Source organism: Pristiophorus japonicus, chromosome 5 (genome assembly GCF_044704955.1).
Source record: "Pristiophorus japonicus isolate sPriJap1 chromosome 5, sPriJap1.hap1, whole genome shotgun sequence".
Lineage (NCBI taxonomy): Eukaryota > Metazoa > Chordata > Chondrichthyes > Pristiophoridae > Pristiophorus > Pristiophorus japonicus.
The window spans coordinates 67,388,120-67,404,098 of record NC_091981.1 but is presented as its reverse complement, the minus strand read 5'-3'; positions in this window follow the sequence as shown (position 1 = coordinate 67,404,098).

The window sequence follows — 15,979 nt, the reverse complement described above, 5'->3', positions numbered from 1 at the left end:
CCTCCAGTACTCGCCTGATCGGGTGTCCCTATTTGTCGTCATGCTGCACAACCTGGCCATCATGAGGGTATAGCCATTGCCACCAGGCATAGCTGCACCACCTGAGGAGGAGCATGAGGAGGAGAGTGAAAAGGAGCAGGAGCAGCAACATGAACGACAGAGGAGGCCATGAGGCGCTCACGCTGCTGCAAGGGAGGTGTGCAATCATCTCATCAGACTTCGGTTCCAGTGAATTCAATCCCAATTCCCAGTTTGTCTGGACGTCCCCATGACCACATCCATTTTCTATCCATTGCAAAGCCGGAAAACTGAAATGAGAGACAACAACAATGATTAAACACTCCAATCAAAATTTATATCATAATAACAACAAAGGCTTACATACTGAATTAACTAATCACCCTTGTGTACTTCCTTATATCCCCTCTTTGTTCTAACTAATCTAGTGCTCCTCTGCAGTGTGTCCCCTGTGGCTGCAGCATGGCTGGTGAAAGGCTACTGTGTATCAGGGCCAGAGACAACAGATGCCCTTGCAGGATGCCCTCGACCTGCTCTGCAGCTGGAAGGCCCGGCTGCAGGCTGCACCACCTCAGGTTGGGCGGCTGGGTGACAGCCAGCAACAAGTGCAATGGCGGAATGGCAGTGGTGGGCTCAGGAATGCTGTCATCCTGAGTGAGGACAGCCGGTTCCTGCTGAACTGACCCAGTGCCACTCCCCCGGGGCAGCATCTCAGCATCCCCATCAGTCTGCTACAGAACAGTTTGGTTGGTTTGGTGGGCTGCTGCAACACTTTGAGATCCCCGATGGACTGTGGTAGACCCAGCGGCGAGGCCAGCAGTCAGAGCACGCGTGGCATTCAGCTGAGACAGCATGAGAGCAGTCTGAGCTTCCATGCCACCAACTATTGTCTGCATTACAGCATTGAGACGTTGAGTAGCTTCCGCCTGTGCTGCAGTGGAAGCTGCCACGTCGCCCGTAAGGTCTGAATCTGCACAGTCTCTTTGGGAGTCTACCATTGTCTGCAGACTGGCAATGATGGTCTCCATGACATGCGTAGAGCTGTCTGCAATGCTGAAGGTGGACTCCTCCATGTTCCATACCACTGAGGAAAGGCTCTCGGGCACCCTTGCCATTGCAACTATTATCTTTTGTGCCAATGCCTCCCCATCGAGGTAATCATCTGAGTCCTGTGGAGCAGAACTCCCGTGCGAACTCGCCCTCTGGGGAGATGTCTCCCGAGGTTCCCTTTCCCCTTGGTCTTGCTGCAGCCTGCTAGGCCCTGGTGCATTACCCAGTGCAGATCTTTCTGCTAAGTTAACCTCTAAGGAATGCGTAGTACCAGTATCTGAGCTGGTGCCTGCAGGTGAAAGATGCAATGACGCAGTGCTCGGCTCTTTCTCCTCTTCCTTCTCTCCCTCCAGAATCTGTTGGGGGAGCTCAGGTGCAGGCTGCACAGCTTCTGCCTGGTTATCTGAAAGCATAAATTGCACAAGACTCGCATTAAGGTGAGAGCAGTGGGGCAGGAATGGAGCAAGGAATGCAGACAGTATGAGGAGCTGGAAGGCGATAAAGCATTCTGGTGTGTGTGTGTGTGTGTGTGTGTGTGTGTGTAGGGGGGGGGGGAGGATGGAGTGGTGTGAGAGAAGGAGAGTGGATAAAGATATCGATGTTGCCCCCGCGGGTTCGACTTCTCCGCTGGCCACAGAGCCCACCACCTGCGGGCCAATGAGCTGCAGCACTCGCTCCTCAATGTCGGAGAGAGGTCGCATGTCAGGTTCCCCTCCTCCAGTCCTTTGCTGCTCCCATCTGTTATGTGCCATCTTGACCTGCAGAAGTAAAGAACTGGTGTAAGAGGCCTGCTGTGTATGTGAAAGATATGCCTGGTGTGGCTGAATAGCTGTGAATATAGGAAAGGTGTGAGATGAGGGTGTGAGTATCTGCAGATGCTTGGTGACTGAGTGGTGGGGAAGTGATGGTTTGCACAGTGCACAGACAGAGGTTGAGAGACTGGAATGGAGGAGTTGTGGAATCTTGTACTCACTTTAACCACCTGACATAGGTCATTGAATTTCTTGCAGCACTGGGTGAGACTTCTCTGCACCTCAGTGTCTTCTGACACCTCCAGGGCCTCCACTGGCCACATGGCACAGAACACCTGCGATGATGGTTGCCTTCCTGAGGCAGGGAAGAGGGAGCCCCTCCTGGTTTCTAGTGCCCCTACCAATGCCTCCAAAGCCACGTCACTAAATCTGGTGGCTCTCTCTCTTGAAGCTGGATTTGCAGCAGCCATTTCACCTCCTTCCTGGACTCCTCAGATCAGTGAATGAATTGAGCAATGATGAAAACAAGCATCAGCAGCTTCAAATGACTACCCCTTTAAGAGCCTGATGGAGCTGGAGTTAAGTATTGAAGGCTGATTGATGAATGGAATTCAGCTGAAATTGGGTAAGTGGCTGTGAAACTCTTTTTGGAGTTTATCTGCAAAACAAAACACATTAAACCGTGCCACCAGACATTTACAAGGCCCTTTTTTTCCTTTTTTTTTTCTCTCCTTTTTTTGGGTTTTTTTTGGGCACTAAAATCACAATTTTTCCCCAGTGTCCCCTATAAAAGGGAAGGGGACACTAAAAACACCGGCAATTAAAACAAATTAAACTTTAAAACGTAAAATCAAATTAAAATTTTGTTGCCGGGCGTGATGATGCACTCCAGTCCCTCCGGTGCCCACCTCTCGCGGAAGGCCGCGAGCGTACCGGTGGACACCGCGTGCTCCATCTCCAAGGACACCCTGGACCGGATGTAAGAGCGGAAGAGAGGCAGGCAGTCAGGTTGAACGACCCCCTCGACCGCCCGCTGCCTGGACCGGCTGATGGCACCCTTGGCCGTGCCCAGGAGCAGTCTTACGAGGAGGCCTTCGGACCTACCCGCTCCCCTCCGCACAGGGTGCCCAAAGATCAGGAGAGTGGGACTGAAGTGCAGCCAGAATTTCAGGAGCAGCCCCTTCAAATAATGGAACAGGGGCTGCAACCTTGTGCACTCAATAAAAACATGGAACACGGACTCCTCCAGACCGCAGAAATTGCAGGCGGCCTGGGAGTCCGTGAACCGGCTTAAAAATTTGTTGCACGGCACTGCTCCGTGCACCACCCTCCAGGCCAAGTCCCCGATGAATAGTGGGAGGACCCCTGCGTAGAGTGCCCTCCATCGGGGACCCCCGCCTCCTCCGGACGGCAAGATGGTACGCCATGGCGTGTCCGGACGGCAGGCGAGGATGGCAAAGTTGAGAGTGTGCAGGAGCAGCCCGTACAAGAAACCCCTCCGCGCGGAACTGAAAGGCACGGAGGGGATTTCCCCGAGGCGGCTCAAGTTGTGAGGCGCCGGCCCCCGAGGGAGGTTCCGGGGTTTGGCGCCGATGAGGAATTCCGTCCGGACGGGGGTCAGTTTGGACGGGATCTCCCCACGTGCTTGAGCCTCCTCGATGCACCTAACGGAGTCAGGGCCCAGAGCTGTTTTTAGCGACTCGATGGCATCGGCCGCGTGGCGGACGTTGGCAGAATTTAGGCGCCGCGCCAGCGTGTCTGGCGCCATCCAACCCGTTCCTCCGCCATCGAGCAGGTCCCTGACCCTGGTCACCTCACCAGCCACAGCCCTCTCTTCCGACCGCCACATAAAACCTCGGTCGTGGAGGTACGGATTCCCGAGCAGCGGCTCCTGCAGGACGGCCGCCACTCCAGCCGGCGGAGAGCTGCGCTTGGTGGAGACTTTGTTCCAGACCCTGATGAGTTCCCTGTAAAAGACAGGCAGCTCCCGGAGGGCGGTCCTAGCACCCCCCAAGTTCACAAACATGAGCTGCGTGTCATAATTGAGGTCGCGCTGCTGGCGGAAGAAATACCTCGCCAGAGCACACCACCTAGGAGGGGGCTCGACGTAAAGGTATCTCTGCAGGGTCTGAAGACGGAAAGTCGCGAGCTGGGCGCTGACGCACACCAACGACTGACCGCCCTCCTCAAGCGGGAGACTCAAGACCGTAGCAGAGACCCAGTGCTTCCTGTTGTTCCAGAAGAAGTCCACCAGCTTCTTCTGTATCTTGGCGACACACGCAGGGGGAGGGGTCAAAGTGACCAGCCGGTACCACAACATTGCGGCCACCAGCTGGTTTATGACTAGCGCTCGACCCCTGTAGGACAGCACTCGGAGCAGTCCTGTCCAGCGCCCTAGGCGAGCGGCGACCTTGGCCTCCAGCTCCTGCCAGTTCGCCGGCCAGGCTCCCTCGTCGGGGCTAAGGTAGACTCCCAGATAGAAGTGGCTGTGAATAGTGCCTTTGCAATGCCCAGCTAAGGACATTAGTGCCTCATTTAGCACCCCCCTTACTCCTGGGGCGAAAACACCCAATTTGTCACATTTTGGCAACCCATCTCGCTGGGCGTTAAATTTTCTCTTAGAAAAAAATTACTGTCCCAAACAGGCCAATTTCTCCCCGTGTTTTTGATTCCAAAATCTAAATTGTTAATATAAGTTCTGAATAACAGTGGTCACAGCACTGATCTTTATGGAACACCACTTCCCACCTTCCCCCACTCTGAATAGCTACCCTTTACCACTACTTTCTGCTTTCTATCTTGAAGCCAGCTACTTTTCCATTCTGTTACTTGTCCCCTGACTCCACATTCTCTGTCTTTATTCATTATGTGGCACCTTATTGAAGACCTTTTCGAAGTCTTGATATATTACACCTACTACATTACCCATGTCTACTCTCTCTGTTACCTTTTCAAAAAATTCAATGAGGTTGGCCAAGCAAGACTTTCCCTTTTGAAATCCATGCTGACTATTCATTATTACAGGCTAGATTTTACACTTTTGTGCTTATCGCCCAAAAATGGGCGTTACTTCCGGCGTGGGCGGTAAAAATGGGTTTTCAGATCACCGGCTTCTCGCCCATTCTCAAAGCACCTAGTCTCCATTTTTGAAATTGGGTGTTACCACAAGTAATAGGAAATGGGTGGTAGTGTTAAATCTCATTGACCTTCTGCCGTAAAGTGTCGCCGTCCTTAGCAACGGCATGGCAACGCTCGATTCCCATGATTCAGGAGGTCAAGGGTCATCATGACATGCACAGAAGAGGAGACAGAGAGTGAGGGAGCTGAGAGGGACTGATAGTGTGTGTGGGTGTGGTGTGGCTGTTTTGGGAGGAAGGAGGGAGAGTTTAGAGCTTTACAGCAAATAGGGAAACAAAAATTAGCTGTTACCAGCCACATATTTGCCCGAATTTGGCCTATAATGGAGGGAAAGGAGGAGGCATAACGAGAGCAGTGAAACGGAAGAGGAGCACATTGGAGGGTGCAAAAGAGCGAGGAGGTTCTCGGACGAGGCAAATGCCTCCCTCCTGTAGGAGGTCGAGTTATGCTGGGGTGGTTTGACACAGGGAGGGTGTGAGAAGCCCACCCCAAAGGTCTACCAGAAAATATGGACTGAGCTAGCAGAGGTGGTCTTGTTGGCGACCAACGAGGTGCATGAGGGCAACCAATGCCGCAAATGATGGAATGACCTTGTGGGATCCGCAAAAGTAAGTATTACATTGATTTACATGTACTTATGTATTTATGTAATTTGATTTGTAACAGTCATGAGTGACTATCAGCAGATGTGAGGTCTTTTACGTTTACCGGGAATGTTTTACTCAAAGCCTGCAGTCATGGTGCACGTCTTTAGGTAAAGAATGATAATTGTCATAATAATCATGATTACATCTGCCGATTATGTGTTGTATCAGTCTCTGTGACAGTACCTAGCAATGATATCACACAATGATCTCATGCCATGTCGTCCTGTCACCTTTTACAGAAGAAACTATCGACAATGAGGTCCGTGCAGAGGCGAACGGGTGGGGGCCATCAATCTCCAGCGACATCACAGAGATGAAGGAGCGGGTGCTCACATTCGTGGGGAAGCACACCCAGACAGCTACGGAAGCATCTGCAGACCCTGAAGTGATGCCACGTGAGTAAAGCTTACACCATTGCATGATGTAAAGTCAATAGATGCCACACCTACTCATATCCGAACAATCATATATGATAGATGATTTCTAAAATTGTCCTAGAAATAATACTGGCCTAATGAAAATCATTGCAATGCAAATGTGTTGATGGTCATGAAATGTGATGTTTGTGATGATTTTGTTAGTGGTGGTGTTTTTGTCGTGCATACGCTGTGTGTAGCGCTGGACTCACCTTGTGACCCTAGCACCCCCTTCTCCTCTAATAACCTCATTTGTGTTTTGCAGCTCAGCCAGCAGCACGGCCCCAGGCAAGACCACAGAGGCCAGAAGGTGGGGGCGCGGGGCCCGACTCTCCGGACGAACCAACGTCTGGTGCTGAAGAGCTCCGATTCTCGCCCGTCAATCTGCTGGGTCTGTTTCCCACGGATGAGAGCACGGACTTCGAGGAACCTGCATCGCCACACTCCAGAAGCCATTCCACCCCAAGGCCATCTAGTGGTTCTCCGGTCATTCCCGCCTCCACTCTGGAGTGCCAGCCCCAAGCACCTCACCACAGGGCACCCCATTTGTCCCCAGGACGGCGCCAAACCCGCGGAGGCCTCGTGGACGCAGCAGGTCTGGTCCACGATCGCCTCATGAGAGCGGAGAGATGGTACAGTTGTCCAATAGGATTGTAGACATTGGTGACCAGCTCATCGAAGCATTGGGGGGGACATATCACGACAGCTGGCCACCATGACTGAGTACATTTCGTGGATGGCGGAGGCCCTGGATGCGATAGCCAGAAATACTGCTGGCATAGGCCTCCCAGCGATCCCAGAGCACAGCACTCCACCCCTTGATTCTGCATCACCACTGCGAACGACAGATGAGAGCAAGGACCACATCCTGCTTCTGCATCAGAGAATGTTGCCCTCTCGGCACTCCCCCGCTCCTGTACCCATGCAACCACCGCCTTTGCTTTCATCCCCCCCAATGAGGCACTGCCTGAGGAACTCCTCGGCCAGGCACCATGGATCGAGGAGGGGAAGGGGTAGAGCTGGGGAGAAGAGGGGAGAGGGAAGGAAACTGAGATGCATGTCCACAGGTGATGGCTGTGTTATATCGCCATCTGGGTGTATGCAATTTGTTGTAATTTATGGGGGGAGGGGACCACCCTACTGCTTTGCCTTTGTATTCTGTGTTGCTGGACATATTGAACATTTGATTGATGTCAATGATGGAAAAAGTGGGGTGTGGCCGGGGTTGGGTGTTTTTGCCTGTGATACTTATGATTTCAGACCAATGTTAGTATAAAAACATTTTTATTGAACATAACCTTGTTGCGCATTGTCTCAGATAGCTGGACCATTACACACTAGTGATTCCTTAACATGAAAGGGGTAAATAAAACTTAATTTCAATCAACGTAAACTTTAACTGGCACCAAGGTGATGGACACCATTGATGTCTGAGCTGCACATACACAGCAGTGTGTCAGTGTTGTCACTCACAGCAATGTTCTTTTAGGCAAATCGTTCAGATATCAGCTCCTCACATAAGAGTCTTGCAGCTATGTAGCCACCATGGGCCCTTTCCTGCGGTCTGGAGGGGGCCGTGGGCATAGTTGCATAGTCAGTCTGATTGTCTGGCCCTCGGTCAGCGTCCAGCCCCTCGTCGTTCTCTTCTTCTCTCTTCTGAACTGGAACATTAGTCCCTTCTGGCAATTCTTGGCCCCTCCTAATAGCCAGATTGTGCAGCATGGAGCACACGACCACAAATGTATCTACTTGCTCAGGGTTGTATTGTAGCTGCCCTCCTGAGTGGTCCAGACATCTGAAGCGCTGCATAAGCACAGTTATTGTTTTCTGGACCACATTGTGTGTGTCTCTGTGGCTCTCGTTGTATCACTTCTCGGCCTCTGTGTGGGTGTCATCAGGGGGGTCATCAGCCAGATGGCTAGGCCATATCGGTTATCACCAAGCATCCAGCTTTGTCCTTGTGGCTGACTCTTAAAGATGTCAGAGACAGTGCTCTCACACAGGATGTGAGCCTCATCGAAGGTGCCCGGAAATTTGGCATTCACTGCCATGATGATCTGGTTGTGGTTGACAACTAGTTCAGGGAGTGAAAGCGTTTTCTGTTACGAAAACGCTCCGGGTCCTGAGAAGGTGGCCGCATGGCGATGTAAGTGCACAACACTCCCTGAGCCTCCGTGGTCATGGGGAAGCTGATAAAGTCTATCCCTCTTGCGTACAGGGCCTCCGTGACCTGTCTAATGCAGCAATGGGTGGCATGGTGAGACAGAGGGCAAATCTCGACCGCGGAGTCCAAAAGGAACCGGACGCGTAGAAAGACAGTGCCGCGGTGACCTTGACCTCGACCGATACTGATGTCCTGGTGGCAGGCTGCATATTTGGCCTGATGAGCTCAAATATTTCATTGATCACAACCATGTGAAAGCGCAGTCTCCGAAGGCAGGTGTGGTCGGACACGTCGAGATAAGACCTCTTTTCCCTGTGCGTGCGGGATGTGTATGGTCTGGCCCTCCTCCTCATTCTTGCACATCTTAAATTTCAATGAAAGTATAATAGCAATTGATCAGAAGCAATAATTTCCTCACTAAAATATACCTAGAGTAAACCCCCAATAGTCTAGAGTCTAAAAATATGTCTGTTGAGATCGTCACCTCACCTGAGAAGAACGCCAGAGTCAATGCAAACTCCCCTGAAGTTGAAGCAGCCTTTTGAATGAAGCGAACTGCGATTTTAAAAATGACAGCCACACCACTGGCTTTAGTTCAGAACAGTTCCACTTTTTCTGGGCTTTTTTTGGGTGAGTGATATTGTGGGCGATATGTGTGCGCGATGGTGAAAGTGACGGTGGGCGATCTCCTGGGCGTTAGTTTCGCCAAATGTGCTCTTTACAACAACAAAAAAAATTGGCGGGTGATATTATTGAATCTCGGCGTTAATTCCGTGTGGAAAGTAACGCTGGGCGATATTATGGGCATTGATTTCGCCCATTCTGATGATTCTGCCCTAAAAAAGTGGGCGGGCGATATTATTTTTTTCCTGCCGTTAAGCACATGGGGAAAGTAACGCTCAGTGATAATTTTCCGAAAAATGCCCGACAGTTTCCATTTTGTGGCCAAATGGGCGATATATGGGCGTTATACGTCATTTCAGTGGTAAAATGGCCGTTAAGTGGCGTTAAGCATGCAAAAGACAAAGAAACTCTAGCCCTATATTTTTTGTTTCTCGATGTTCTATTTTCCATGGACATGTTCTATCTCCCTTCTTAAATATAAGTATTATGTTAGTTATCTGCCAGTCCTTTGGCACTACACCTTTTTCAAACAAATTACCAGATTATTTAAAAATGCGTGGATGTAATCCATCCAGGTTTTTTTTCCTCTTTGAGTTTGATTAGTTTCCTTAATATATCCACTCTTTTTATTTTAAATGCAGTTACCTCATTACTAATCTCATCATCCGATGTCCTTAAACTAGCTTGGCAGGAGGATGGGAACCTGAAAATAGATTCAGTAGGGAGGGGAGTAAAGCTGGAATTAGAAAGCAAAAATAAAGAAAGTGAGTTTGAAGGAGAGAGGAAACAAGCAGGAAAAAAGGGTAAAAAAACCAAACTTAAAAACACTTTGTCTAAATGCATGTAGCATTTGTAACAAAATAGATGAATTGACAGCACAAATTGAGACAAATGGGTATGATCTGATAGCCATTACAGAGACGTGGTTGCAAGGTGACCAGGACTGGGAATTAAATATTCAGGGGTATTTGACAATCCAGAAGGACAGACAGAAAGGAAAAGGAGGTGAGGTAACTCTATTAATAAATGATGGAATCACTGCAATAGTAAGAAACGATATTGGCTCAAATGATATGGGTGTTGAAACAGTTTGGTTGAAGATAAGGAACAATAAGGAGAAAAAGTCACTGGTGGGCATAGTCTATAGGCCCCCTAACAGTAGCAAGTCTGTTGGTCGGAGCATAAATCAGGAAATAGTGGGGATTTGTAAAAAGGGAACAGCAATAATCATGGGTGATTTTAACCTCCATATTGATTGGACAAATCAAATTGGTCAGGGTAGCCTTGAGGAGGAGTTCATAGAGTGCATAAAGGATGGGTTCCTTGAGCAGTATGTAACGGAACCAACCAGGGGGCAGGCTATCTTAGATCTGGCCTTGTGTAATGAGACAGGATTAAAAAACAATCTCCTAGTAAAGGATCCCCTCGGAATGAGTGATCATAGCATGATTGAATTTCAAATTCAGATGGAGGGTGAGAAAGTTGGATCTCTAACCAGCGTACTAAGCTTAAATAAAGGAGACTATGAAGGTATGAGGGCAAAGTTGGATAAAGTGGACTGGGAAAATAGATTAAAGTGTAGGATGGTTGATGAACAGTGGTGTACATTTAAGGAGATATTTCACAACTCTCAAGAAAAATATATTCCAGTGAGGAGGAAAGGGTGTAAGAGAAAAGATAGTCAACCATGGCTAACGAAAGAAATAAAGGACGGTATCCAATTAAAAACAAGGGCATACAAAGTGGCCAAAACTAGTGGAGGACAGAAGACTGGGAAGCTTTTAAAAGCCAGCAAAGAACGACTAAAAAAATAATTAAGAAAGGGAAGATAAACTATGAAAGTAAACTGGCACAAAATATAAAAACAGATAGCAAGGGTTTCTATAGGTATATAAAAAGGAAAAGAGTGGCTAAAGTAAATGTTGGTCCCTTAGAGAACGAGACCGGGGAATTAGTAATGGGGAACATGGAGATGGCAGAAACTCTGAACAAATATTTTGTATCAGTCTTTACGGTACAGGACACTAACAATATTCCAACAGTTGAGAGTCAAGGGGCTATGGGGGGAACTTAACACAATCACAATCACTAAGGAGGTACTACTCAGTAAGATAATGGGACTAAAGGCAGATAAATGCTCTGGACCTGATGGCTTGCATCCTAGGATCTTAAGAGAAGTAGCGGCAGGGAATGTGGATGCATTGGTTATAATTTACCAAAATTCCCTGGATTCTGGGGAGGTCCCAGCAGATTGGAAAACTGCAAATGTAACGCCCCTATTTAAAAAAAGAGGCAGACAAAATGCAGGAATCTATAGACCAGTTAGCCTAACATCTGTGGTTGGAAAGTGTTGGAGTCCATTATTAAAGAAGCAATAGCAGGACATTTGGAAAAGCAAAATTCAGGCAGAGTCAGCATGGATTTATGAAGGGGAAGTCATGTTTGACAAATTTGCTGGAGTTCTTTGAGGATGTAACGAACAGGGTGGATAAAGGGGAATGAGTGGATGTGGTGTATTTGGACTTCCAGAAGGCATTTGACAAGGTGCCAAATAAAAGGTTACTGCATAACATAAAAATTCACGGGGTTGGGGGTAATATATTAACATGGATAAAAGATTGGCTAACTAACAGAGAGTCAGGATAAATGGTTCATTTTCTGGTTGCCAACCAGTAACTAGTGGGGTGTCACAGGGATCAGTGCTGGGACCCCAACTATTTACAATCTATATTACCGACTTGGAAGAAGGGACTGAATATAACATAGCAAAGTTTGCTGACGATACAAAGATGGGAGAAAAAGCAATGTGCGAGGAGGACACAAAAAATCTGCAAAAGGACATAGACAGGCTAAGTGAGTGGGCAAAAATTTGGCAGGTGGAGTATAATGTCAGAAAGTGTGAGGTCATGAACTTTGGCAGAAAAAAATCAAAGAGCAAGTTATTATTTAAATGGAGAAAGATTGCAAAGTACTGCAGTACAGCGGGACCTGGGGGTACTTGTGTATGAAACACAAAAGGATAGTATGCAGGTACAGCAAGTGATCAGGAAGGCCAATGGTATCTTGGCCTTTATTGCAAAGGGGATGGAGTGTAAAAGCAGGGAAGTCTTGCTACAGCTATATAACATATTGGTGAGGCCAAACCTGGAATACTGCGTGCAGTTTTGGTTTCAATATTTACGAAAGGATATACTTGATTTGGAGGCAGTTCAGAGAAGATTCACTAGTTTGATTCCGGGGATGAATATAAAAGGGCTGCAGGAGGGGTAAAAACTAAAAATCATGGTTTAAAAACTAGGATGAAAACACTCTATCGAAATGCACGCAGCATTAGAAATAAAGTAAATGAGTTGACGGCACAAATCATTACAAATGGGTATGATTTGGTGGCCATTACAGAGACATGGTTGCAAGGTGGCCAGGACTGGGAATTAAACGTACAGGGGTATCTGACGATTCGGAAAGATAGGCAGGAAGGGAAGGGAGGTGGGGTAGCTCTGTTAATAAGGGATGATATCAGGGCAGTTGTGAGGGATGATATTGGCTCCAATGAATAAAATGTTGAATCATTGTGGGTGGAGATTAGAGATAGTAAGGGGAAAAAGTCACTGGTCGGCGTAGTTTATAGGCCCCCAAATAATAACTTCATGGTGGGGCGGGCAATAATCAAGGGAATAACGGAGGCATGTGAAAAAAGAACGGCAGTAGTTATGGGGGATTTTAACCTACATATCGATTGGTCAAATCAAATCGCAGGGGGTAGCCTGGAGGAGGAATTCATAGAATGCATACGGGATTGTTTCTTAGAACAGTATGAAACAGAGCCTACAAGGGAGCAAGCCATTTTGGATCTGGTCCTGTGTAACGAGACAGGAAAAATAAACAATCTCCTCGTAAAAGATCCTCTCGGAATGAGTGATCACAATATGGTTGAATTTGTAATACAGATTGAGGATGAGGAAGTTGTGTCAGAAACGAGAGTACTATGCTTAAACAAAGGGGACTACAGTGGGATGAGGGCAGAGTTGGCTAAAGTAGACTGGAAACAAGGACTAAATGGTGGCACAATTGAGGAACAGTGGAGGACTTTTAAGGAGCTCTTTCATAATGCGCAACAAAAATATATTCCAGTGAAAAAGAAGGGCGGCAAGAGAAGAAACATAGAAACATAGAAACATAGAAAATAGGTGCAGGAGTAGGCCATTCGGCCCTTCCAGCCTGCACCGCCATTCAATGAGTTCATGGCTAAAGAGATAACCAGCCGTGGATAACCAAGGAAATAAAGGAAAGTATCAAATCAAAGACCAATGCGTATAAGGTGGCCAAGGTTAGTGGGAAACTAGAGGTTTTAAGCAACAGCAAAGAATGACTAAAAAAGCAATAAAGAAAGGGAAGATAGATTTCGAAGGTAAACTTGCGCAAAACATAAAAACAGATAGTAAAAGCTTTTACAGATATATAAAACGGAAAAGAGTGACTAAAGTAAATGTTGGTCCCTTAGAAGATGAAAAGGGGGATTTAATAATGGGAAATGTGGAAATGGCTGAGACCTTAAACAATTATTTTGCTTCCGTCTTCACAGTGGAAGACACAAAAACCATGCCAAAAATTGCTGGTCACAGGAATGTGGGAAGGGAGGAACTTGAGATGATCACTATCACTAGGGAGGTAGTGCTGGACAGACTAATGGGATTGAAGGTAGACAAGTCCCCTGGTCCTGATGAAATGCATCCCAGGGTATTAAAAGAGATGGCGGAAGTTATAGCAGATGCATTTGTTATAATCTACCAAAATTCTCTGGACTCTGGGGAAGTACCAGCGGATTGGAGAGCAGCTAATGTAACGCCTCTGTTTAAAAAAGGGGGCAGGCAAAAGGCAGGTAACTATAGGCCGGTTAGTTTAACATCTGTAGTGGGGAAAATGCTTGAAACTATCATTAAGGAAGAAATAGCGGGACATCTGGATAGGAATAGTGCAATCAAGCAGACGCAGCATGGATTCATGAAAGGGAAATCATGTTTAACTAACTTACTGGAATTCTTTGAGGATATAACGAGCATGGTGGATAGAGGTGTACCGATGGATGTGATGTATTTAGATTTCCAAAAGGCATTCGATAAGGTGCCACACAAAAGGTTACTGCAGAAGATAAAGGTACGCGGAGTCAGAGGAAATGTATTAGCATGGATAGAGAATTGGCTGGCGAACAGAAAGCAGAGAATCGGGATAAATGGGTCTTTTTCCGGTAGGAAATCAGTGGTTAGTGGTGTGCCACAGGGATCAGTGCTGGGACCACAACTGTTTACAATATACATAGATGACCTAGAGGAGGGGACAGAGTGTAGTGCAACAAAATTTGCAGATTACACTAAGATTAGTGGGAAAGCGGTTGTGTAGAGGACTCAGAGATGCTGCAAGGAGATTTGGATAGGTTAAGCGAATGGGCTAAGGTTTGGCAGATGGAATACAATGTCGGAAAGTGTGAGGTCATCCACCTTGGGAAAAAAAACAGTAAAAGGGAATATTATTTGAATGGGGAGAAATTGCAACATGCTGTGGTGCAGAGGGACCTGGGGTTCCTTGTGCATGAATCCCAAAAGGTTAGTTTGCAGGTGCAGCAGGTAATCAGGAAGGCGAATGGAATGTTGGCCTTCATTGCGAAAGGGATGGAGTACAAAAGCAGGGAAGTGTTGCTGCAACTGTATAAGGTATTGGTAAGGCCGCACCTGGAGTATTGCGTGCAGTTTTGGTCACCTTACTTAAGGAAGGATATACTAGCTTTGGAAGGGGTACAGAGACGATTCACTAGGCTGATTCCAGAAATGAGGGGGTTACCTTATGATGATAGATTGAGTAGACTGGGTCTTTACTCCTTGGAGTTCAGAAGGATGAGGGGTGATCTTATAGAAACATTTAAAATCATGAAAGGGATAGACAAGATAGAGGCAGAGAGGTTGTTTCCATTGGTGGGGGAGACTAGAACTAGGGGGCACAGCCTCAAAATACGGAGGAACCAATTTAAAACTGAGTTGAGAAAGAATTTCTTCTCCCAGAGGGTTGTGAATCTGTGGAATTCTCTGCCCAAGGAAGCAGTTGAGGCTAGCTCGTTGAATGTTTTCAAGTCAAAGATAGATTGATTTTTAAGCAATAAGGGAATTAAGGGTTACGGGGAGAGGGCGGGTAAGTGGAGCTGAGTCCACGACCAGATCAGCCATGATCTTATTGAATGGCGGAGCAGGCTCGAGGGGCTAGATGGCCTACTCCTGTTCCTAATTCTTATGTTCTTATGTTCTTATGAGGGGCTTGACTTATGAGGAAAGATTGAGTAGGTTGGGCCTCTACTCATTGGAATTCAGAAGAATGAGAGGTAATCTTATCGAAACGTATAAGATTATGAGGGGGCTTGACAATTTGGATGCAGAGAGGATGTTTCTACTGATGGGGGAGACTAGAACTAGAGGGCATGATCTTAGAATAATGGGCCGCCCATTTAAAACAGAGATGAGGGGAAATTTCTTCTCTCAGAGGGTTGTAAATCTTTGAAATTTGCTGCCCTAGAGGGCTGTGGAAAGTTGGGACATTGAATAAATTGAAGACAGGAATAGACAGTTTCTTAAACGATAAGGGGATAAGGGGTTATGCGGAGTGGGTGAGGAAGTGGAGCTGAGTCCATGATCAGATCAGCCATGATCTTATTGAATGGTGGAGCAGGCTCGAGGTGTCATTTGGCCGACTCCTGCTCTTATTTCTTATATACTTATGTCATGTCCACATGTTGTATCTCCCTGCTAAATACTGAAGCAAAGTAATTCATTAATGTTTCTGCCACCTCTCTATCTCTGCCTGTCATCATAGGCAGTCCCTCGGAATCGAGGAGGACTTGCTTCCACTCCCTAAGTGAGTTATTTGATGGCTGAACAGTCCGAAACGAGAGCCATAGACCCTGTAACAGATGGGACAGACATTCGTCGAGGGAAGGGGTCGGTGGGGCTGGTTTGCCGCACGCTCCTTACGCTGCCTGCGCTTGGCCTCTTCATGCACTTTGCATTGAGACTCGAAGAGCTCAACGCCCTCCCGGATGTACTTTCCCCACCTCGGGCGGTCTGCGGCCAGGGTCTCCCAGGTGTCAGTGGTGATGTCGCACTTTACCAGGGAAGCTTTGAGGGTGAC